Source organism: Monomorium pharaonis, chromosome 5 (assembly GCF_013373865.1).
Source record: "Monomorium pharaonis isolate MP-MQ-018 chromosome 5, ASM1337386v2, whole genome shotgun sequence".
Lineage (NCBI taxonomy): Eukaryota > Metazoa > Arthropoda > Insecta > Hymenoptera > Formicidae > Monomorium > Monomorium pharaonis.
The window spans coordinates 8358892-8386082 of record NC_050471.1 but is presented as its reverse complement, the minus strand read 5'-3'; the positions used below and the strand labels follow the sequence as shown (position 1 = coordinate 8386082).

General features: G+C 37.5%; 2 long non-coding RNA genes across 3 annotated transcripts; one reads left to right on the top strand and one right to left on the bottom strand.

The window, feature by feature from the left end:
- Window positions 1-215: 215 nt before the first annotated feature.
- Window positions 216-3878, top strand: LOC118645467. 2 transcript variants are annotated; one of them, XR_004963154.1, is made up of 2 exons: window positions 216-2429; window positions 3506-3878. It is a non-coding gene; the product is annotated as an uncharacterized LOC118645467 (long non-coding RNA). The 2 variants fall into 2 exon arrangements; XR_004963155.1 differs by having other exon boundaries at window positions 216-2736.
- Window positions 3879-11519: 7641 nt separating this feature from the next.
- LOC118645468 lies at window positions 11520-19434 on the bottom strand. The gene is made up of 2 exons (XR_004963156.1): window positions 16767-19434; window positions 11520-16596 (listed from the first exon to the last, which is right to left on the bottom strand). It is a non-coding gene; the product is annotated as an uncharacterized LOC118645468 (long non-coding RNA).
- Window positions 19435-27191: the final 7757 nt, after the last annotated feature.

Below are 27191 nucleotides of genomic sequence, written 5' to 3'. Positions count from 1 at the left end.
CCAATGCCAAAAAGGGCTTTTACACTGGTCCAGTAATTGCAAATCATCAAAGAGAATAAAGAAAATTGAGAAATAACGTTGGACCATCAAGAGAACCCCACGCGAGTATATTACGTGTAAAAAAAAAAAAACCCAAACCCACGCGAATAATGTAGGAGTTTGAAGAGTCTAGGATGACGGTGCGCAGTCATATTTGATAAGATAAGAAATAAATAATAAATTTCCTGCTTCAGGTGATGCTCGTTTCTGCCAAGTTATTTCGATCTTATCCCTTTAGCCAATATCAAGGTTGCGAAGGATGCAAATGAAGTCCACTCATCCCCGATTTCCTCTCCTGCGGATAATTCGCTAACGGTTAGCCAGTATGGGATTTATTACGTCCATAATTCTTTTTACTTTACATCTCTCTCTCGTATCGGATTCATTATGCAAAGCCTTTGTGACTATTGCCGCAGCTACCACGGTTATTTAAGGTCCCTTTGTTTCCATTATCGATTCAAATATATCGCTTATGCTACTTTTTCATGCTCCGAGACAAAAACTTGTTCCGGAATAATAAATTTCGCTCTCCTCTTCTATCTCGCTTGCTGCTCTCTCTTTCTCTCTCTCTCTCTCTTTCTCGTTTGCTCTTTTTATTTGAATTTTGTTAAATTAATTTGAATGCGGCGAGAGGAATGCGGTGTGGACATAATAATTGGCACACGACCAATAACGGGGGAATTAATATTTATTCGTTAAATAATACTCACGTTGCGTTTTTCGCCGCATGACGTGCGCAACCTTGCGGTACAAGTTTAATTAATAATTAATAATATTCTTTCTCGATATTATTAGTAATTACATATTCAGATATTGAACGACAGTACTTTCATCCCAGTTTGCGCGCGTCTCTCTTATTCATTATTTCGTTGAATCAATGCATGCGTTATACTTTATTATTCTATGGAACAGATATTGTCATATGCAATTCATCGAGTATGCCGTTTACAAAATTACTGATGTAGTAATCGAGTGGTTAAAAATTTAACAACTAATAACACAAGAGAAGGAACGAGTGCTCCTGTTATAAAAATATTTATCTTTAATATTTTTATAAATTGAAAGAACAATGGTATCAAATAAAATAATATCCTCAAACCAAGAATCACATTGTATTTTTTCAGACGACTATTATAATATTAAAATAAAAATATGATAAAATTTTGTTGAAATGTGTAGTAATAACATCAAGTTCTTTGAAGAAAATTAAATTATAAATAAGAAGATTATTATTATCTCATACATAAGCAAGAATATAATTTATCGCTTACAAACGAAACAATGACATTATCGAAATATAATGTATATTAGTTTTAACTCGACACCGATGTTTTTTCTGTGATAATATTATATCGTCCGCGGTGCGCGCGACTTTTCGTCGAGCGGAGCCATCGCGTCCAGGCGACGTGAGCTCTAAAAGATGTGATAAATGATTCCTCCCTTCCCTTCGTTTTCCTCCGTAGCCTCCCCCTTTCTTTTATTGTGTCTACTTTCACGCAACCTGTCTCATTCATCCCCCAGTTTCCCCCGACGACGACGCATTGTCGGATTAAATGCCAAGCGCGTTTAAAAGATAGACGGCCGGCCGGCCGGTCGATGTGTCTATGTGTGTGTGTGTGTGTGTGTGTGCGTGTGTGTGTGTGTGTTTACGCGTGAGCGCGGGTATGCGTGCGCGCGGGCGTGTGTGTGTTACGCGCCGGAAAGAAGAGGAACACCCACGTCGATCCGATATCGACGTCTCGGACGGAGATCGAGGGAAAAAATGCGCCGCGCTCCGGAGCGTTTCCTCGCCTACGATCGCTCGGTGGAGAATCGTCATCTTCGGCGAGGAACCCGGCCATGCTCGATATGATTCCCTCCCGTAATTCGGCCGTTTCACCAAACACTCCCCTCGTCCCTCTCACTCTCTTTCTCTCTCTCTCTCTCTCTCGCGCGCGTCGTACGTCGCGCATCGTCTCGTGCCCGGCTCGTCCCGTCTCCCCCCCTCCTCCCTGCCGATCCCCCTTGTCCCACTCCGTTCCGCCGCATACTTCAAGCAGGTAACGTGCCAACGCAATGGCGCCTCACTGGCTGCACCTGGGATAACCGTTCGCCAGGTTAGGCCTCGGCGGGGATTGGCCGGTCGGCGTAAAGCCGAGCGCGGATTGGCCGGCGGCTCGGCTCCGCCGGCACGTAGGTTTAATCTCGTTTACCGTAGGCGCGCTGGCGTTCAGTTTAAGTTACCTCGGCCGGTCGGTCGGTTGGTCGGTCGGTCGGTCGCTCGGTCTCGCGGTCGCCTGTCCGTCCGCTCGCAAGTCGCAACTTGAAACCGGACCTCGTCGGCTCTGTGCGTAACGTCGTCGTGGCTCCCCAAATTGTCGTCCCCGTCACCGTCGCCGCCGTCGCAGTTCGTAAGTTTGTGCGTGGAGGAGCGTGTGCGCGCGCGCGACAATCCTCCTGACTCGCGAGAAACACCGGCCGCGAAGAGACGATCGTGCGCGAACGCGAACGCGAGAGAACGCGTCGGGCCAGCGGTGACACGGTCGCGTGCGCTCGCGCTCGCGCGCGCGCGTTTGCGTATAGACGCGAGTGCGGGCGAACGCATAGCGAAACGACAATCGTGCGTGCGTGCGTGCGTACGTGCGTGTCTGTGCATCGCGAGTGAGTGTGCGTGCGCAACGCTCGCGGGCATCGCGCGCGTGTAACACACACATACGTGTACGTTGGAGCCGAGAGAAAGAGCGAGCGAGAGAGAGAGAGAGAGAGAGTCGGTAGGCGCGCTCGCGCGCGTAACGGCTTCGTTTCTTCTCCCTCCTCCGTCCTGCTCTCGCGGCGCCGAATCACGCCGCACACGCGATTGGTCGGTGCGTGGTATTTTTGAAAAGTCGTACATTCCCCCCTTCGTCGCTTTCCTCTCTCTCTCTCTCTCTCTCTCTCTCACTCTCTCGCGTTACAGTCTTCGGACTCGGGCGACCGTGTGTCGGCGTATGCCGCGATTTTGAGAAAGCCGTCCGGTCGCGTCCCTCGTTTCCGTCGGGTCTCGTCGTCTGCGAGAGGCGTCCCTTCGGCCCCCCCTCTTTCTCCTCCCCTCCCTCCCGTCACTCGCGCGAATGCGCGCGCGAGCCCAGCGGAAAGTTCGAATTCGTCGGTGACAGGTAGACGATCTCTCTCTCTCTCTCTCTCTCTCTCTCTCGGCGTGGAGCCGCGGCAGCCTCCTCTTTGTTCGTACCGCGCGTAGAAAGCCGCGTAGAATTCCGCCGAAAATCGACTTTCGCTCGCTCGATCCCCGCGGCTTTCGACGGGGCGCGTATCCGCGCGCGGCAGTGGCGGCGGCGGAGAATGCCGAAACTCGCCGAAATTATTACGGCGCTCTCGAACGGCCGGCGCGACGGCGGCGGCGGCGGCGCGACGAATTCGGATGAAACGGCGCGCGAGTAAAGTGGAGTGAAGTGAAGCCCTGGATTACCAGTTTGGTGTTCCTTTACAGAGTGCAGGGGAAAGAAAGGAGGATCGGGCGCCGATCGATCAGCGCCGCGCGAATCTCTCGGCTTGCTCGGATCGTCGATCGAGTGACCGCGGGGTGCGGAAGTGCGCGCCGAGAATCCCAAGTACGACGGAGTCGTGGAAATTGACGGGAATTTCCGTTGGCGAATCGCGTGCCTGTGGTGGTGCTGGTGCTGCTGCTGCTGGCTGCTGCTGTTTGCCGTTGGTGGTGGTGGTGGTGCTGGTAGTAGTAGTGTGTGTACGGTGCGAGAGGTTAGGATCGTGCCGCTGCTAGGCGGAGAAAGAGCGCGGCCTTCCCTAACCGGGGAAAGGAGAGCGGAAAGGATCGGCGTTGCGGTGCGCGCGACCGAGGAAAACGGAATATCGAATCAACGACGACGACGACGACGACGGCGGGCGGTGGAGGGGCGGCAGTCCTCGATCGAGATCTGGATTACGCGGGCGCGTCGAGGATCGCCAAGATTTTGCCAATTCGTAAAAAAGGTGAGTGCCCTCCCCCCTTTCTCTCTCTCTCTCTCTCTCTCTCTCTTTGTAAACAGAGAAATCGAGAGTGCCTGTCGAACGGAGCTCGGGGATTTCAGCGCGAAATCCCTCGAAATCGAGTTTCGAAAGTCGGCAAAGTTGCCAAGTCCCGAGAGTGCTGTTAATTGTTTCCGTCCGCGACAAACATTTGTTTACGCTCGCTCGTTGTATAGCGCGTCTCGACGCTCGAGTTAATCGGGCACGATCGACCAAACAACTACACGCTATTGGGTAGGTAGGCAGCTCCGTTTCGGGTAGTCCGATTACGATAGCGCAGCTCGTTGGAATCTCCGGCCGGTGCAGGTGCGCCTCTTCGACGGGAATTTAAATGTGTATTATCGCGAGCGAGAGCGGTGCTGCGCTCAGGTAAACAAACTGCTGACAAAACACGAACCCAGACGGCACGCGGGGGGTTCCGATCGAGATCGAGAACGTAAGGTGTCGTTAACCGCTGGGGTCACTCGGCTCCGCTGGTCATCTCTATTTTTTGTAATGTGAAAATATTTGGATATAAATATAAGAATACAAATAATAGCAAAAAAATGGCAAAATCATTGTTTATTAACGTAATGTTAAGGTGTCTTTAACACGTCTCGAATATTTGTAATTTCTTGTATTATTACGTTGAGTAAAAATTGAGACTAAATTTGAAATAATACTATTTTAATATAAAAAAACGTACTAAATGTTATATTAAGCAGTTAAGAACTTACAACAAGAACTAGGGTGTGTGAAGCTGGCACACAAACTGATTTGTTGTGTGAACCTGACAAATCACTTTGTACTTATGCATTTTTTGTTTTAATGAGTAGAACTCTATGTTTAAACTATCAGGAACTTTAGAACTATTAAAAATATATCCAGAACTGTCATTAATTTATGATTTTCCACGAAATGATACGCTAGCTTCACACATCGAGAACTATGCTTAAAACTTGAATTAATTCACTTGGAATGTTTTTTCTACGTAATTAAAAATTGTTTATATCTGTCTTATAAAAAACTAAACTACAAGATGTTAGAATAAAAAACTAAAATTAGAATAAATTTCAACTAACATTATTTTATTTTATTATAAAAGAAATTTTAAAACATGTTATTTTTTCTATCACAATTGTAACAAAACAAATGTTAAATTTAAATGAGTCTGAGTAAAAATTCTTCCACTATACGTAAGAATTTTTTCTATGCTTTTATGTCCATTTTATAAAAAAGTTTATAAGATGTTAGAATACAATTAGAATAAACTTGAACATTGTTTCAGTGCAAAAATCTTATTAAATGTTAACAATAAAACATTACATCTGAATTAGCTACAGCATTCGGGTGAAAACCCATGTCAGGGTTAACGACCTCTTTTTAAGACGTCTTGTGTTACACCTTCCGATTTTGCACGTCGTGTTTTGTCTGGGAGACATATATCGCTTTCCTCGCATTTTCTAGATTCAGACGAGCGTCGCGCGGCAGCGGCGACCAAAAAAGGCGCTCGATTCTCGCGTCTTTTCAACGTTCGATAACGCCTCGAGGGGAACTTTAATCCCGAGCAAAGCACAGCAGCCGTGAAATCCCCATTGAACGCACGCTACAGTAGCTACCTTGGCGTCGCCGACGGATTCGGACTGATTTCGCCATCGTGTACGCGCTCTCCGGTTAGCGTACTTTCGCGAGAAAGCGGCGGCGGCGCGGCGCGGAGCACAGCACAGCGCGTGAGTTCCCATTTCACGATCGCGAGGAAAAGCTGACCCGCCTGAGAATTAAACCCTTTTACACTTTAGGAAAGCGTCGCGCCGCGCTCACGGGCGTGTTCGTGAGGATCCAACGGCGATTTCTAATTCGAAACCTGCGTGGGTACGCTCGATAGAGAGGGAAAAAAATAGCACATCCACTGGAAAATCAAAGAAAGTGGCACGTCCATCCAATATTGCACGTTACGAGATTGCGACAAGAGAAATGAACAAGTTGCACAAAGTAAGGAAACGGAATAATGTTAGCCATTTGTTGATAATTATATGGATGTGGATTATATGGAATGTCGGAGATAAAAATGAGAGACAGATATTAACGAGAGACATGCGTGCAATAACATTATACATTCGCGCAAAAATGTGTGTTATAAGTGTGTCATTGTGGCACAATGATTCATTGCAGAGAAATGTTTGTCTAAACCGGAAGAGTAATAATTGTCAACCTATTTACGAAGTCCCTGCGTGAAGTCCATCCAACTGCGTTATGGTTGTTCTCCATGTTTCGCCGTTATTTAATAGTTTATACAAGTAACGAGGGCGACGACGTTAACAAACCAACTGCATCAAGTGACGTTAACGATCTCGACATAGTTCAATTAACAATTTCTACACCGTTGTCGCAGCTACACAAATATCAAGTTATTTTGAGAGGTAGAACTTTCGTTCTCGTGACTTTATGAAAGTCGGACGCGTGGACTTAAACTTCAGAGTCGTCACGTTATATAAGTACAGCCAGAAGTATTTTTTTTTAATTTCCTTCACAGAGCGCGCCCAGATTATAAATTAATCTCTCAGCATTATATTTTCAGCGTAATATATAATATATGCTTCATGTAACTCGATCACTTATAATATCTCCGTTGTTTTTAATGATACGAAAAAATTTCAAAGGTAAAAGTCGTTCGTTTCGAAAGAGCAAGTGTTGCGATAAGCGGCATTTTTTTCACGCTTATTATTTTATGAGCTTTCAAGATCATTAACGTTGTTTTAAATGAGATGGCGCATTATTATTAATGTAGTAATGTTATGGTTAAAAATTCAATATTATAAGAAAAATACTATAAAAAGACGAAACAGCACGCGCCAGTATCGAAGACCTTTCTTTAATGGAAAATTAAATCAGCTAAATAAAGAGTATCTCAGCCCTTGGTCCGTAATAATTAGTAGGAATAATTTCGTCCCCATAATTTGCGAATAATTTTTACATTATACATTATACATTCATTGCGACTAATGAGTCACGTTTGTGGTTTTCGTTTCAACGGCAATTTTCTTCTTGCACATATATTTTTTTCCACCACATTTTTATATATATTTTATTTAGTTTTTCTTCTTTCGAGGAAAGCTTTGTCCAAAAGCCCGGAATCTTTCGGACTTATTTCATTCTATATGCAAGAAAATATAAGAACGCGCGGCTTGAAAAAGCCGAATCTACTACGTTCGTCGTCGACGGCACTCCGACCGTTTGCCGAATCCATTTGTCTTTATTAGCTGTGTTCACATCACTGAAAGATGTTGTATGAAACGCACGAACGGAATTTCCCATTTCAAAAACATTGTTAGGTGACTTAAAGGCGGAGAAGTTTCACGCTCGCGGAATCAATTGTTTCGCAATTACAATCGGCATCTGCGATTATCACTTATTATTGTCCGCTTCGATAATTTGACGGAACATAGACAACTTATGCCACGCATGACTCATGTGATAACATATCTTTTTTCTTCTTTTCAGCCGCGCGTTCTCTGCTTTTTTGTAATTTTTTGTCTTTATTTTTTGCTTCGGAATTTGCGGTAATTCGTGCCTCGTCAGCTTGAATTTCGCCTCAAAGCCATTTTAGAGGGAGATGCGCAGATTTTTTAATAGTAAGCAGCTTCTAAAGAGTTGTATACGAAAAAAATATTAATAAGCAGAGTGTCTATCGGGAAAATCTCTGGATTTTTCAGCGAATTTATTTTTTATCCTTGAAAATCACGGATTTTCGTGAGATTTTTTGGTGCTTACAGAGAATTTTGGGGAAAATGTTACTTTTAAATTTAAATTCCATCTTCCTTTTTTTCTGATGGAATTGTTTCTTTGATAATGCTGACTCGATTAGCGATAAACACGTCACATTCTACGTATATTCTCTTCCGTTTCTCACGAGTTGTTATTAAGAAATTAGCGACAATGAGAGTCAATACATTGTTTTAAATTGACGTTGCGTGTTTAATTATCTTTTGAATTCTGTATTTCCCGAGTTAGATGTATTGTAGACAGATCGTTAAATATATCATATTAAGTTTTAGTATTTATATATATATATTTTTTAAATATCTTTTCAAATTTAATATTTAACTTGACTAATCTTACCGGGGAATTTTAAAATTTCTAGAACATTTGGGAATTTTCAGGGAATTCTTTTACAAAAATTGAACGAACAACATGATGAGTTTTAATTCAATTGATTAAAAGAAATCCCACTTCTACGAAATTAAATCTCGATATACGAGAGCACGTACAGACAGTATATCCACTGACAAGTGCATTGTTATCTTTTTCAGGAGGACACACGGACAGGGATGGCATGAGGGAGGGCTCCGGCAACGTTGCCGACGTGGTGAGTGAATTTAATACACTTCTTCGCGCGGTGATTTACTTGAGCAACCCCAACCCGGAAAGGACGCGCGCGTAAATTCTTTGAATCCGCGCTCCACCCTCGTACGCTTCGACGCCGACGGTCGAGACAAAATTCTTCTAAGATGATTATCATCATTATCTCTTTTGGCATCTCGCGTCAAAGTGACCGCGTTGGAAACAGCCACGCGGAGTATTTTCGAAAGCCTTCGGGCTGTTGGCGTCGAGAAGTAGGCTACCGGGTTAATACTCGACGAAGAGACGTAGAGAGAAAAGATGAGGGAAGGATGGCAGGGGGCAGGAGGAGGGGAGGAAGAGGAAACGGAGTAAAGCGAGCGGTACGAGAATGCAGGAAAAAAAAAGGAGAAATTTAATATCCTGCATTACCGCTATAATTGATCCGCAACGAAACATATCGCGATCATACGGCTATCTTGAGCGACGTGTGTACGCGATTTCTTGCGTTTATGTTTCACTGCAGCAACTAGCAGAGACGATATATATAGTGAACATAGTAAACCGAGAACTCGGAAGGACAGAATGTACGACACACAGTACAAGTTTTGAACTAACGACTTGCTAAAGGGAACAAAAGTTTGGATACGAGTATGCTTCATGTGTATATATATATATATATATATATATGTATATACATATACACTGTAGACAGTAGTAAAGCACGAAAGCTTCTGTAACGCGAAAAATCACGCGTATTTTATATTTGTGAATATTTTCATACTTTACTTTTTTTTTTGCTTAAATTATTTTAAGTGAAACTCTCCAATATCTCCTTTCTCGCAATTTCTCTCCCGGTAACGGCCGAACGAATTGAGTCGGTTATTAATTATAATAAAATAACGAGTATTATTTATGTAGGAATATGCGGATACTAATTAAACAATGCGTTCGAAGTAATATCCGCCGATATAATCTATTAATTCCTCCACATGTGTACATTAAAATTCCACAGTGAAAAATCCCTAATTAAAACTTATCGAGCTTTTTGGTTCTCTAATAAATTGTGAAAAGTTTCTATTATTATGCTTTGATACTCCTGCCGCTGATAAATTTTAATTTGCATTCCGCGTTGTGTGGTGAATCGTGCCAAAGAGAAAATGTTTTAAGTGTGCAAAAAAGATCTCTAGCATGCGATCTTATTATTAGAATTTTTACAGTAGCTGACTTAATTATAGAAATCTTAAATTTATCAAAGGTAGAGCATAATTTTAATTGCACAAATTTAGTTTGAAGATAAAATCGATTTACACACAATTGCTTTCTCTAAACGATAATAAAAAGTTCATTGGAAGGAGTGTTTTTGTCACTTTTACGTTAAATTTGCCAGCGGCAAAAATCGTACATTTTGTTCGTCGTGCTTGAGTTGTGATTCAACGAGGTATAAATCGCCGACTAAAATAGCAACACTTGCAGATTAATTGTGAAACATTCGGTTATTGGATAGTATTGCGCGCTCTAATAAAACACAGCCCCGTGTTCTATTATAAATATACCAGTAATATTCCAAACCTCTTACTTTTTAATGAAGCTCATTTTCAACATTATAAATGATTTAAACCGATTTGATAGCGAACGCCGTCCCAGCAATTGTTCGGTAATATACATGGGAAAGTTTCGTGTTGAAAATTCGAATGAAAACGCTCGAGATTAATAAGCATTATAAAACGACCGTTGCGTTAATCAGTGACAAGAATGATCGCAAAGGATAATCAATTGTCATTGTTGTAACGCGATCGCGTTTCAGTTTTGCACCAGCGATGAAACATGACAGGAGTTTCGGGGAGAGTGACAGGTGACAGCGGTCGTTCCTCGTTACTCGCTATTCATTATGCAATACGCGACAGAATTAGATCTCTCTCGTTATCGCCTCGTCCGTACGATTTTACGGCGCCGAGTCGGCCACGTGTCGTTATAGACATGAATGTAATCGATATTAATCGGCACACGGCACAGAAATCGTCCTATGCCTGCCCGCTAGTCGGACAGATCGCAATTAACGGTACAGTATTAATTAGCGGATTTATCTGCGCGTGCGTGCGCGTGTATACGGATACAATGTGTCGTCGCCATAAATTGTACTGTATCTCGCGTCCCATTTGTTTCGTTAGTGCGCTTAAACGAGATTTGGATACGTTTCATCTGCGAATACTGCCGCTGACCGTATTACGTGTTTCGTTTCGTTTGTATGAAAATTGTAAAAATGTATATCACTAATTTAAAAACGAAATTATGTATCTCACGTTCCTATAATAGAATGTATATACACAGTTTTCTTTAGAGACTTATATATCTTTCAGTAGTTCTAATCTTATCTTTACATTTTTTTATAATAGTTTCAATAATATTACTGAGAGAAGAGATTGCTTGATTTAAACAAATATCATTACTATTTAAATAACTATTTTATATTGAACAAGTAATATTATTTACTCGTTTAATGTATTAAATAAGTTATTTGAATAATACTAATAACATATTTACTTGAATCGAGTAATATTTTCTCTTAATATAATAATGTAAACAGAAATAAAACAAATAAGGTAGATAAACACACACACGCGCACACACATATATAATATTTTTTATTAAATAATTTTTTTGACATGTTTATAAGTCATTATTATTTTTTACTTTGCTAAGCGACAATTATTCGCCAACTTATTTTTTAAAAGTCAATGTAAAGATGCGAAAGACGATCATACAAAATGTTTTCCTTTTTTTTAAAGAATTTAGAACGCGTCTACTTGTGTCACAATTGAAACGGTTTCAGATATGGAAAATTCCTTCGTTATTATTCCGTATCCTTTGAGTATGGAAATTGTAAAAAATGTTTCACCCGTTTAAAAGCGGATTCATTGAATGTATTACAGCAGAACGTATTATATATTGCTTTTTAAAGAAGTTTATCTCGCTTTCAGTTTTAATCTTATCTTTACATTTATGTTACAATTTTGATAACACAAATACAAATATTAACAATTAACAGAAATTGAACATAAAAGGATAAAAATACAACAGAAATTGCATGTAATACTAAAGAATACTTTACTAAAAATAATTTTTTTCAGCATGTTTATAAATCATATATCTCTTTTTTATTTACGGAAATTGTTCGCCAAGTTAGCAACTCATTTTTTGAATTTGGATGCGAAGATGCGGAAACCGATCTTATAAAAAGTCTCTCTTTTTTTTTAATAAAGAATTTAGAACAACTCTATTCGTGTCAAGCGAAACGTATGTACTGTCTCAGATATGAAAAATTCTCGGAGAGCTGCATATGATACATTCTTTGATCACGTATCTGTGAAGTATCGGCGACCTCACACTTTATTGATAAGATCTGTTACCCAGCGTTACCTAACTTTCCCCGACACTTTTAAATTTTTCGCGTTGTGTTCCGATCAAATGTATTCAAGCGAGATAGAAGCGAATATGTTATCTCGTTCCATATTTAGCTGCTGCGACACGAGAGTACTAAAATGTTGCATACAGATTGGAACATCGCTACCGGTGGCATCTTCATAGTTACGTAGTCAAAGGATGCACCTGGCATAACTAGTGCTCTGCCTTTAGGCATTAGACGCGTATAGCTCTGAGGTTAACCGCTGGGGAATTTTGGTACACAACTAGATTGAGTTTATTAGTAGGAATTAGCAGATATATTCCAACGTGTTACTTAATTACCGTACGGTTTTTCATGTAATTTCTTAAAGGACTGAGAAAGAATATTTACTAATGTCTTTTCTAAATGGAGAAAGCGTGAGAGAGAAAGAGAGAGGGGAAATTTCATTGTTTTATTATAAAAATTGAGTTAACTTTAACAGCATAATTCTGCTTGTTTAACCGAAAACATTGCTGTGCATCGAATTTTCATTTGCTTGAAACAGATTCTGTTGTACAGTTTTTATATAGGGCAAGTATATAACTCACAAATCAGATGTAATAGGAACCTTTATTATCGTCGTAAAAAAGTTAGAATCACGATGATCGTGTGGGGTCGCCAACGGCCGTTACCGCATCTAGCAAGATAAGCAAATATGTTTTTAATGACACACGTCATCGGTCTTTTGCTCTATCTTCCCCTTCTCTCTCCCCCCTTCTCTGCTTGATGGTGATGATGGCGGAGGCGGATTCGTGTGAATTCCCCCCCTCTTCTTCCTTTCTTTCTTTCTCGAGCCCTTCTTCCACACGAGTAAACCCAATGCGTCGATGAGAAACCGCGAACTGAATAATAATGCTAACATCGCCTATATTTCGATGTTGCTCCTTAATTAAGAAAAGTAATTATCTCGATGTGTGCTGACTGCACGTGTAGAACGTGTTGATCTACCTCGTGAGAACAATGAGCACAAAGGGTTAAACCGCTGACCAAACGTATGTACACTAATTCTCTACAATGTGCGGGTATTAAGGCTGTGTTGCAGTGTGCGGACATTAAGATGGTGCACACATACATACGAATGGCAACGAACAGGCAACGAGTGTGAATAGCAAACGTGAAATTAAATTTATTCGGAACTTTCTTTGACGTACCATCATGAATGAATCAGACTGAACGCGAATCGAATTCTATTTGCTTTCTCGTTTCGTGCGTTGTTCGTATGCGTTCATATGCCCGTCTTACAGACGTAATCTATTTCAATAATACCGTTAAATTAGATTGATGCAAAAAGTTGATCGTTTTTCTGTTAAGCTTCGATGCATTGAATTAGAAATATACTTTTAACTTTGGAAAGAAGATTAAAACAATTTCTCTCGAAAAATGAGAAAAAAGCGTACTGAGGCCCCAAGGCGATGATTTCACTTCCTGTTTGCCGGAATTCCGTTTTCAACTTTATTTGACAAATATGAAACAATTGCTTGCCTTATATTATAAATTGATAAACAATTTAAACAAATTATTTCTTGGATTTATGAGCAAACAAATATTAAATTTTATTAACAGAAATTAACAAAATATATTATTATTTGATTTTGTAAACCGAAACGCATGTTGTATTAAAGTAAATAGTCATCGGTGAGAGTGTAATAAAATGCAACACTAAGGGCCGGTTGTTTTAACTTCTTGGGAAACTTGCCTATCAGGTAAACACTATCATTTTTTTAAAATAAATAAAGACACACCGACCCTGAATATAGTTTTTATTTAAAGCTTGCAGTATCTTTTATAAATTTCTTTATTTGCAATAATCTAAACGCTAAACATTGAATAGAGTTATTAATTTTCTCTAATATTTTATTATTACATACGATTTTTATTAGTCTCTATTTATTATTTGATATATTTATTTGAAAGTTAAAAAGTTAAAGAAAATTCGGTGACCAATTCCTAAAACAATGATTGCTTTGAAACGGGAATTATAATTTTCGTTAAGTAATACCATAATATCCCTGACCAAAAGATTAACGCCCATTGCTTAAACAGGTATTACTGTGTTGTTATTTACAGTAAATAATAGCCTAAGCCCGATAATTCCACCTAATGCCACAGAATTCACTAGCGATTTACTCTTCCGACAGCAAATTTCAAGTTATTTGAACGTTCCCGAGTGCAATTTTGACCCATGTTCGACCATGATGGAATGTACCCATTAGCACGTTGGAAATGGACGTTGCAGTTGTAGTCGGAAGAGGTATAAACCACCTTTTATCGCAATTACGATAGGCTGTGGGATGCAAAAAGTCGAACTGCATTTGCTTAATCCATTAACAATCTTTAAAATAAACGTTTTGTTATACGTGTATAAGAAAGATAATTTTAATAATAACTTTTTTCAAATTTTTTAACGTTAATTGTCAAATATTGTTTAATGATCTTAATCATAGACATATATTACCATCAGACATATATTATTAATATCAGACATATATTACAAATTGTGATTTAGAATACTTTATTTTTACTTTACTTTAGTTGTATATTTTTTAACAGGTCAATGCTGAGTGCAAATGAAATGACAACAAATTAAAAAATTGCAACAAAATCCAATTTTCTATCAACTTTAATTGCATTGATAAAAAGAAAGCAATTTATTAATCATTATTGATTAATTAATTAGTCTCTCTATCTCTATTTGAAAAAAAAAATGTGCATAGAAATTTTTCTAATTGATGCGGTGTCTCGTAAGACGATAAGCTCAAAGTAATCGATAGATAATTTGAATGAATAAATAAGTTGCGAGGCGTGATGGTGAATTTTAATGACATTTGCCTTCGCGCCAGCACAGTGTTTCTTTACCGTAGGCTTATGGGTATTATCGCAGCATTCTATCTAGGCGCGTATATCCGCTCCGTAGACACTGGAATTCCATAATGCATACAAATATCTATAGCTGTCGTGTATTGATAGGCGGACGCGAATCCGAGCGTCACGCAAGTATCGTTTTCACATTTGCCTCGGTATGCGCCAGACGTCAGCGCTAAATACCAAAGGCGTATACGCCCCTACACACTGCAACACTTACAATCGGTCAACGCGCGATGACAGCGAGCTGCTGATTCGATCGTATGCTAATTTCATTGCTGAACACGTCCGTGGCGATCTTCGACGGCATTAACTCTTTGACACTTTGAACGTTGCGTTATACATGACGCCCGTTCGGAGTTGCAGCGCGCGCGACGGCCGTGCTGCACAATAATACAATCGAGCACAGATATAAGCGATTCGCTGCACGAATAAATCGCAAATGCCGAGCGCAATCTTTTTTATACTTTTAATGTAAAAAAAAAAACAACATTGTTCTTGGCGTTCTCCGTTCCTTTCGAAAGAAAACTGATATCGGAAATCGAAGTATTTTTAATATCTTTCGTTCGCTTGGATAATTTTCATAATTACACTGCGAGATAAATCGTTAGCATTTATTTAACAGATTTCCTCAACAAGTGTTAATTAAGAATTAACCGATGAAGCTTTTATCGAGTTATTAAAAAAGTTGATGTTGAGCTGAGAAAGCTCTTGGTCTAATTAGCTAACGATGTAACGTAACTGATATTTGGAGCAACTGAACTGTGTTAGCGGGATTAACTGTATCAAATGGCACTCCTTTTCATTCGATATTAAACGCCATGGATCTTCGTATCGCTTTCGTGTCGGCTTTTGCCCGTGCTGCTTTGACGAGCACGCATTCTCCTTCCACTTGCTATCAGGATTTCGTGACGTTTACGATACACAACGCGACCGGGCCGAAGAGACGGAAGAACCGCAAGAGAGGCCTAAGTGCAAATACCTGTTTCCGGAAACAGATAGCTTCCTGCTTTTCGCGCGCAATCCGCGTGCGATCGATGTATCGATTACCCCGTGTATCCTCTCTTAATCATGGCCTCTCATCAAATTAACCGAATTAATCCATTAGGTTCTTTCTTTATTTATTTTTTTTTTTGAATGTAAACATATTCTAAATATATAACCAATTCTTATAGTTTATTTATGTATTAATAAGTTGCTTATCAGAATGATATACTGTTAATACAAATAAGAAGTGCCGCCATATTTCGGTCGAAACGGATCTTGATGCTTAATTATATTTTCATGTCAGTTACAAAACACAATCTTTAATAATAATCTTTATTCTCTTTAGCATCAAAGCCAAAAAGGGGACTTGGTTTACCATATCTAACACATTCATTCTTCTATTTATTTTTCTATCTTATCTATCCAGTTTATAATATCTTTGTTTTGATCTCTTGCCTCCCTGAACTTTCCTTTCCAAATTCTCTCTGTAATCTTAATTACTTCTTGAATATCTGTAGATATTTATATCATTACAATATATTAATCTAATAATATAACAACCTAAGCATAATATATCTTATATCGCACCATTGTCCTCACAGTCTTCTTTCCGACTTAAAAATCTTATCTATACTTATTTACTATACTTCTTAATTGTCTCTTGACTCTTTATAGATATTTCTATCACAACATATTAACCTAATATCATAATAAGCTAAACATAACATAATATATTTCATTGTACAAATAATCTCTTCAGTCTTTTTTCAACCTATACTTATTAAAATTCCTACTTATTTCCTTCTCCTTATACTTTCTACTACCGCTACTTTCTTCTTTCTTTTTTCTTTATTTTCCCAATTATTTTTTCTCCCTCTAAAACACAATCTTTAATTCGATGAAACTGCGTGCCGATGGTTGTCAGACTTAACTCGCAACTGAAACTAGATATAATATCTCAAATTAATTTGATCGTTAAATTTAATTTTTACAATAAGTTTGCCATAGTTTTGAAAATGTTTATAGCGTCATTATTAAATTTATTTGGATTTTTTTTTGCTTACACAAAATAGTTGATTACTTCAAATATTAATTTTATTTATTTATATCTTACCTTTAGTTAGATGTAGATCATCACGGTTTTTAAGTCATATTATTTATAGTAAAGTCACCTGTTTGATAAATAATCACAGTTTGATGTGAATGCGTTTACGATATATCTGTTACGTGTTATAGGATTTAGTTGCCTTTCCTTTTTACTTTTTTTTCTGTATTCATCGAATCGTTCGATATCACTTGTCACACACTGTACGCCGTCAACATTCGGCAGATACGATGCCCACAATGGTACGTTTGCGGCTGCACCTTTCCGTCGCCTTTTCCCGCTACGGGAGATAAAAATCCACCGGAGATGTATATTCCCACGAGGGGAGGAATCGAAGGGATATGGCGGCACCGAAGGGAGAGAGGTGACACACAACGGGTGAGAGGAAAATCGCGGGCGAGATGAGGACGGGAAGGAAAGAGCGAGGTGGTCCTCTCTTTCTCTTTCGCTCCATGGATTTCTCCAATCCTGGAGGAGAGTCTTGTGCCTTCTTTGCCGTTTTCAGCGCGAGCTGTACGCTTCTCCGAGTAAAGTCTTACTACCCGCAGAATGATCTAGTTCCTCTCGCCCCTTGAAGTCCTCTTATAGCTGATAAGATTGTTGCACCGATAGTCACAAAGCTACAATTTCTTTCTACTTCGGTTTCACGATCACGGCATAGCGATCAACATTGTCGATTTTCAAACGCGCGTAAAATAACAACGAGACAATAATTACTTATTAAATGACGAAAACCTGTGGTGTCTAATCGCGAAATGATTTCGAACAATTTAAAGCAGCCGTATGGGTGATAACAAAATAATTTATTAGATTTTAGATTTTATTCCCCATATATACATGTATTATGGACAGGAGAGACGTATTGTATATACAATGTGTGTGCGGACGACTCTATTATTCTGTTTCATAATTTCTCATTCTCCGTATCTCCCGATGAGGAAAACGCGGCGGCAAACTTTACTCGACTCAAAGTATCTTGACAGCCCTATTCATCACGTAAGGTAGCACTCAGATCCATAACACTCAACACGGTAATGACTGCGAGAGCTCAGTGAGAGCTTTTATTTTCGCGAGACGTGTCGGCGTCGCGTTGATGCATCGATTTACGCGTCTATGGACATCAGCACGTGTGTACAACTCAGTGAATGCAATTCGCTCGTTGCAGATGCAGCTCGAATGAGCTCACGAGTCCAGTAAACGTAATCGGGCTATACGGAGCGGTGCATTCAGTGCGTTTGCACCAAGCGAATTAATGCACCTGGGTGTATGCGTCGCGTTCATAGCTACTTCCTGTATACAAGGTGTGTCGGGGCAACCGGACGTTCTACCCGTGTTACTTGGATATTATCCAGCGAATTAAATACTGTTTCAGTGACAGATTATTAGTGAGACGGAAATAATTAAAAATATATTCCAGAAACTTTTAGAGATAGAGATATAATTAAAAAGAGGAAAATTGTGTTATGGATTGAATATGTGTATGATTTACAGAACTAAACTTTCAGTTTTGAAATAGATCGAATAAAAATGTAATTGAGAGCATAAAAATAGAATGAAAAATAATGCGTCACGCACGTGTGTATTCATCGATTTATACATATAATATATCTCTTCTGCGTACGGTTTAAGTTTTACGGTTAAAAATTCTTAATTTAATATAGTACGCGGATTACTGTATAGACTTTTTTTTTAATTTTCTCTTTTTTTGAAATTTTTTCTCGAAAAAGAATCCTCCACGTGAATTGGGGAACAGGTTTACTCTCCCATAATTTCCCGCATGTGCATTCAACTGTGTAATTAATGCGGACATATGCAAATGTGCAGTTTACGACTAGCAAAAAATATGCCATTGGATTTCATATCACAACGTCTTTTTAAAGCCACTAAGCCGTTCTTTTCACGTATATAAGTACATCAATCTCTTGATTTATCCTCCGATATCCTCACGCTTCTTCATGCGCAAAAAGATTTTGCGAGAAAACATTTTGATGTGGGGATTATTTTTCTTACACAAAGTTTTCGAAAACGTTATCGTTCTGTGTATTTTACCGGAAAAACTTTCCGCTAATCGACGCTTGTTTATCATTCTGCAATTATTTCTGTAGAATATTTGGCTCTCTAATTAATGCGGACATATGTAAATGCGCGACACATAACAGGCGAGACAATGTTTTGGTATATCACATAATCATATTATTTTAATGTCGGAAGCACGTAATTGTGTACATTTATTTCGTGATTTACGCAACAACTTTCTTTGCGCGGTTTTATTTTTATGCGCGGTTAAAACAAAATTAAATATTAGTACGAAATTAAGATTAATATATTTTACTTAACAATCATTAATTGTTTTATAGATATGCAAGAAATTACATTCTTACTTTTATGTAATTTAATTTTTGTAAATTTTGATAATTTTAAATTTTTCAGCAAAATATTATATTTTTATTTTAATATCATACTAATGATTTAATATCGTATTAAATAAGAATACAATATATATGACCATTTTGATAATAATATAGTATTCAAAATTCTAATTCTTGATAAGAAGACATTTATGATAAGAAGACCCGATATTTTTTTCTCTCGCCTCATAGAAATTGTTATTGAATAACAAGAATATATTTTCCTTCGTAAAATCATATAAAATTTATATTAATAAGTTATGTCTATTTAACATTATATAATCTGGTTTTAACGTTTAATATTTCGAAAATAAAGATATTCTAAGTTTTTTTCTGCGTGTGGTCTTTATAAAATTTAAAAAATTTTGTCATATTAAATGTAGTCACTTTTTTTAAAGTAATTATATTATTCGAGAGGCATTATATTCTTTTATATTATTTCCGGACATTTATCCGTTTAATTAATGCGAACGTATGTAAATGTGCGATTTAACATTGAAGGCGAGAAAATGGTAATATCTCTGCGATTTCACATTATTACGTACATTTTTTTCTTACGCAAGTGCATTCCTATTTCGAATTTTACACTGTATATGTTTTTATGTAATTAAACTCCTGCGCGATGAAGAAAAAGTTTTCTTAGTAAAATACAAAAAAAAAAAAAATTAGTGTTAGGAGCGTTTTCAAAAAATTTATAGCTGCTTACTCTAATTTTCGTAATTTATCTGTTAAAACTCGTATTTTTCCGTACGTTTACCCACGAGGTACGTATATACTTTTGGATAATTTTCAAATGTACAATGTACAATATTCAAGCCGTTTGATTGATGCGGACATGTAAAAAACGCGGAGCGTAGAGCGCACGAAGATAAAAATGTCGCGGTATATCGCGTTTCACCCTTACCTCGGCCGCCCCCGCTTCTCGCGTGCATGCATGCATGCATGCACGTATATTTTATACATATATGTACCCTGCGAAATACATAAGCTAAAAGGTCGCAAGGCGGAAAATGAAATTCATGCGCCTATCGTAGCGTCATATATCTCTTACGTCCGAATAACTCGCGAGAGAAATTTCATCCTCTTCGTCATTGCTCGCGGATAGTCTTCGGGACGTACACGCCTCATCGCTGTCGCGTCGTCGTCGTTCGGTTCGCTTCCTTTTTTGCCGTGCAATTTCCGTAGCACGCGGACTCGTCGTCGATATTCAGTTTCTCGTTTCTCTCCCTAGCCGCGTACGCGCCGGCAGTGGCGCGGAACATTCGACGGAGGATTGATTTGTCCGTAATGTCGGAAGGAGGAGGTAGCAGCAGCGTTCTCGCGCGTCTGATAACCGTTCGATCATCCTGCTTCTAAACGGATTACCAGCCGATATACAAGAGGAAAAACGACAGCTGATTTTCAACTCGATATTGCATATATGAAAACGCAGAAACCTTGAGTATATTGCAAAAAAATTTTCATATTCAGGGAAGAAGAAAGAGAGAGAGAGAGAGAGAGAGAGAGAGGATTTAGAAATATTACCTCTTCTTTTTCCTTTAAATATATATATATATCTGTTCTCTTGCGATATTAAACTAATCCTCCTTTGGTTTTCCTTTTCAAAATGACATTATTTCTTCTTTGTAAGTCGTTCTAAAATGGTAATGTTTTATATGAGATATGTTTCATTTGTACACGAAATGTTTTGAAACGTGACGTTGCATATTATTACAATGTTTGCGAAAGAAATGAAACCAGAACGCGAGAATAATTCATTTCTGAATACGGAAGAGTTAATTCGTGTATTATCTCTTTGGAAAATCTGGAAAAACTTGGGAAATTTTTCTTCCGCGCTGCAAAAAGTCAACTTTAACTCAAGGATTTTAATAAGTTATTGGAATTTTATAGTTTTCTCCCTTGATTTTTAATTAAGGCTGTTATTAGGACTGAAATGAAAGCCATTTTTATTCTCATTTGATCTCGAAATTTCACGGAGTTTACAATCAATTTATCGTGAATTAAATTGCAGGATATTATTGAAGAAAAAAAAAATCAGGAAAAATAAGAAATTTACGGTTCACCAACGTCAGTTAATCTTAACTTAATTGGTTCTCCGTCTCTTTCTCGCGTTACTATGCTGCAAAGAGGCAGTTATTTAAAGTAAAGTAACTAAAGTTAATCGATGAAAACGATAATCAAGAAATTTTTTATAAATTGATGCAGAAAAAATGTGACATATATTAATTACGCGATATACTCTCTATCCTTTACTTTTTACAATTTTCTGCTCATGCAGAATTATGTTTTTATATTGATGACTCTTTCATTTTTCACGCAAACTTTTTCAAAATTCTCTCTTAAAATGCAAGATGTATTCAACATGCTTTTCTCAAAATTTACCGCCATTAATCAAGCGCGCTAAAGGGCGGAATTTCATGGGGGCCAGGGAGAATTTTCCGCAATTGCCAAATAAATTATCGCTTACGAGATATACGAGGCGGGAAAGAAACGTGTCTATAAATCCTTTACGCGTGTCGCGCGGTAATCAATTCGACGAGCCAATCTGACACGAGAAACGAGGGCGCGACGGATATGTACAGCACGTACCGTACGCTACTTGTTTTCGCGCAAAAATCCAATTGATTTTTCAGTGGCGCGGCAGCCCCGTGAATTCCGTGTCCATTAAGATATCATCTCTACGTTCGAAATTCAAGCTTCTTGCTATCGTGCGATTTTGCGCTATTTCCATGCTAATGCGTTATCGCAGCCGTGATCTTTATGTTTGAGAGGTTCTTGCGCACGGCTCTCCCGGCTCGATCCAGGTACTACTACGATATTATACCGGGTTGTTACACCTGGGTTCTTACGTTGAATTGCCAATCTAACAATTAGGTTGATTCCTACATTAACTTGGGGCTAAATTCTGATATCAAATTTTCTTACGGCATTGTTTATGGTCCGTGAGTACGCGAATGGAAAAAGAGAACGACCCATTATGCTTCGCTTGTTCTCATGATAAAGCATTTACGCGTTCCATGCCGTATCGTTTTTACGCTGAATCGCTATAATCTGACAAGTAGGTTAAACTCGAAGTTAAAGTCTGATATTAACATTTTTTACAACATTGTTTATGGAAAAAAAAAAAACTGGTCTAGTACGCTCTGCTTGTTCTCGCGATAAAGCGATCTCCACGTCCACGTTTCTACAGCTCTGCTATATGGTCCGAGCTTTCCAAATGTGCGTAGATTCCGATATATTTGGGCGTGCAGCATATAAATCACAGGTCACCGCGTAACCGTATAGGCACTGGACTTAATTAACAATGTAAAATCTCGCGGCGATCCCTAACACGTACGGTGTTCGTGGCTCCGTGATTTATGTACCGCGGGGACAAAAACCGAGGTCTAAAACGTGAGGTGTCCCACTGACAAACCTATTTGACGAATAGCGAGATGTTCAGGATTAAAAATTAGATATTATATTTTCCTCTCAAAGCTTTAACAATAAATTGCGTAATATAACTGTATTTGTAAACAGTTTTAAAGAAAAATTGTTCAATTATTCGTAATTATATGGAAAATAATATCTTTTTTAAATATACACCGTTTAAAGTATAATCTCAATTAATAAAACTGAAAATCTGAAAATAAATCATAATAATAATTTTTACCGGTGGTAACTTTATCAAAGTAAAGCCGACGTAAAGTATATTCATTTGATTTGTGCCAATACAATCGAGGCTTTGTGGACAAAGGGTTGGGGAAACGGAAAGGAAGTCGAAAAAAGACAAAAGCTCCTTTCATTCACGTCTATATCCATTTGCGGCGCAACGTGATTGCGACGGGATTATCACTAGCTGTTTTAATTAAAATATTCATTTATATTTATTATACTTTATTCGGACGAATTTTTTATTTTAACACACGATAAATGTGTATATTTACGTGTATACATATTTACATATTTGCGAATATATATTCTAAAAGTATTTGCCGTTCACTTGCTGCACGGATTTATTTCATATCCATCTTTGAAGGAGAAATGTAAGATGAGCGCTTCAATTGCCATTGCTTCATATCAGTGTTACCATTTAGGGAAACTGTATTTGGTTTTGGTGCATTCGCTTTAATCAAAGCGTTTGATCTTTGCACATATGCGGCTTATACGTCCAACTTCCGTTTCCGTTATTTGTTGTTGTTACTTGTTTGCCATAAATAAGCCGCTTCTATTTGGCTGCTAGTTGATTCGCGGTCCTTTCATCGTGCACTCGCAGAAATAACAATTTGCGAAATGTTGAAAGTGATAAGCTTGCTTGTAGACATGTATTACGTTGCGCGAAACGTACACGTGATTCGCATAAAAGTGAAATTTCTCGTGAACTCTATCCTGACAGAATAGTGCCAATTCTAACAAAAGCCAGTGAGATACAATACGGTCTTTCGACCGTACGAGAGAGAGAAGGAGGGGAGGGGGGAGAGAAACGAACCCACGGTTCTCAGAAATGAAGTATTAGAAGCGCGAAGTGAAATCGAATCTCTCCATAATCGAGAAAGAATATTGGACTGTTAACGAGAAATACAAGTATCGCAATTACGTGAAAGGAAAAGTACATTTCACCATATAAGAAGAATTATAAGGTAGGGAAAATGTTAACAAAATATTGACTGCAAACAAATATAAAAATAAAGTTTATAAAATGTTGGAATTGTAGTAATACAATTTTATTTGTCGAAAACGTATGCTTTTATTTGTTATTCCAATAATTTTATTGATATTCGTCTGATATTTAATTCCTGGCGATACGTAAAAGTTTCGACCGCTTTTTTTATGTAGAAGGATTGGCAATTGAAGAGTGAAATGCAAGTATAAAAAATGTTATTTTGTATTTTGTTACAATATATACCAATTTGCTACAGAGATAAAATTGAAACAATTTTTTTCGTTATTTAACGAGAATATTTCCAGAATTCTAATTGTAGAAATATTTGTTGGTTTAACGTTTATTGATTTCTATTTATTTGAATAGTACAACCGCGAAATTGAAAATGTCATTTTGTTGCTGCTTGGAATATTATATTTAGCATTTGGCCGTTATGCGATCTTTATCCTTCAATTGAGATTCCCGGAAAACTCCAATTCCATTTGAGAGTCCATTTAAGTCGCAATGAATTCAACGAGCCATTTCGGAAATAAGTGCATCGCAAAGAAGGGCTTTCCCACCGCCGGAATCGAAATTTATTCCAGACATGTACGTTCAACCCTGACCCTGCTCAAAGCTTGGAATTTAGTCGAAACCAGAACAGGGACAGAACGCGGAGAGAATAGATTGTAAGAGACAAGCGTGGAAAAGAGAAAGCGAGAACACTCAGCAACGCTTAAGATATTGAAGAAGTACTGTAGTACCTAAGTGGTACCGCGTTTCACCTGAAAAAATAACTAATTTACAAAACTAATGCTTTGTAGAAAGCGTTCTCATAAAGTGTATATCTCATTTTAAGTGCCCCACTAATTCTTTTATAATAATATGCCTTAAAGTGCCTCGAAAAAATTTTTTATATTTATTAATTTTTGGATTATAACAAATTTTATTTGAAACTGAATTAATGAACTTTTAACTGTGTTATTTCAAATCTCATTTTTCTTACAAAACTCTTGAATTTAACATTATAAGAATACTCAGTATTTAAATTTGTGTGCAATAATTTTCTTGAATTGCACACATTAATTTTGTAAGATAGCAATACGTGTTTCTTTGAAATTAATGTTTCTCAAACTTGATATGGATATACCAGTGCGATATAAATATAATATTTATGTATATTAATCCTTAATTAGCAAAGTATAATATATGACATCGCCTTCAGTTTTCAAGATGTAAATAATATAATTTAATTAAATATTTATTGATTTTAAAAAATGGAAAAATTTTTAGAATGTTAAAAAATATGATTTTTTAAATCATATATTTGTCACAGGTTTAATTTTTAGGAATTTTAAATAAAAAATAAAGAAAAATAAAAACTCGGAGCAAAATGGAAGAAGATAATAAATTGCAGTATGATACTGGATCTCGTGAACCATGTTCCTTCATATATCGCGCCTCGTTACGAATTAACTAGAAACTTGAAACAAATTCCCTTGTCGGTTATTTACGTAACAATCTTTTATTTTCGAAATGCTTGCTCAACTAAATCCGTTGTTTTAGACAACGCTAATAAATCTACAGAGCAAAGCGCACATTATATATAGTAGTGGTACTCTACTTATCGAAATTATTCCGTAAAGAATAAAAGAACGGAACATTTGGCGCGCGCGAGAAAGAGAGTAATTAAAAATAATGTTTAATGTATTTCACGATAGCGAGGTACCTGTCTGGCATATGGCCTTGGCGTTTGTTTCGGTAGCGGCACGTTGACGGCATAAGGCATAAGCAAAGCCTCCACATTCTCTATTATCATTCCAAAGGTGAGACTCAAGCGGGTTCGTAGTGGCACGTGTCGCTGTATTATCCATCGAAACGTGATCGCATCAGGGACGTGAAATCGCGATTGTTTCCTACGAACAATTAGCCCGCCTATTGGCGCGTGTAATTAACTCCTGTGATTGACGACTGCTAATTTATTGACTATTTTGAATGAAGTAAATTTATATTACGATTTTCTCACTTGATTTGAAAAGTGTGAATTATTAAAAATCTGAAAGTATCCATTTCGTTTTGCAATATTTATACGGATGATAATTTCAATAATGGTAATTATATTGGAATGCAGCTTGCATCGGGTTTCGAGTTTTTCACTAATTAAAATGTAATTTGCTCACTTACGAATGGGGAGCGCAGATTAATACACGAGTCACTGTATCGAATATAATTCAAATAATGGAAATCACGACTGTTCGTATTGATTGTTTATTAATGATGTATTTCATTACATTTACATGTACGGAATATATTGCGCACGCACAATACTGAGTTTTAATTGCATCTTATTATATTAGAGTTAACTCGATTTCATTAATTGCACCGTTCGTTATATACTTTAATTACTTTAGATATTGAGATTCGCAGGTGTTGAGTGAATCGTGAAGCTTTATTATCTTTTTCATTATTTTTGATCGCTTTTCTATGAGATTCCGTTGCAATGTAAAGCGCGCATTGTGATTAACGTCAGAAGGGCTGTGGAAAGTGTCGTGCGATTATCCTATTCTGGCGATTCATATATGCGTTTGTAATTAAAGTTTTCGCGAGTGTTGTGTTACGAGTGTCACGAACGAATCTGACAGGAGGAGACATCATGTTGTCGGAACAATCATGAAGTGAGCTAATTATTACATTTTGTTTTGTTCGTTACTTAGAGGATTAATTATTTTATGTACGGCTTAATATAATTATTTTATCAGCAATTATTTTAGATTTTAATTGTTTTAAGCATCGTTATAATATTTCAGTCCATAGAGTTGCGCGTTGATGAATGATATATTTTTTAAAGTAAAAAAATATACTTGAAAATCTTATATCAAATATATTTCTTGTGTATTTAATGTATGCTTGGGTTAAGTTAAAAATGTAAGATAGATCAAAATGTAAAGGTCTACTTACTTTAGAATAGATTAGGACAGATTAGTACAAATATATTTAATCTTGCAAAAAGAAAAATAAAATCATTAATTTATTAAATATTTTATTGAACAGGAATTGTTAAATACAAGATTTACAGGAAACATGCAATTGACAATATGATAAAGTTATAATATATTCGTTTATTTGATTAACTTTATCCTGAAATTTTATTTTACCAAGTAGATTATAAAGAATTCAATTTTCGAGATTATTACTTGAACAATTAGTAAAACTCATGGAAAGAGAAAAAGTTGAAATTATAGCATATTAATATTTTTAGAATTAATACAATTTTTATTTAAATTTCTTTATAGTATTTCTCCCTCAAATACACATTTTTTAATAAAACTTAAAACTTATTTGATTTTTTGTTCTTTTAAAATTAAGTATTATATGTATATATAAGCTGGTATAATAAAGTAATAT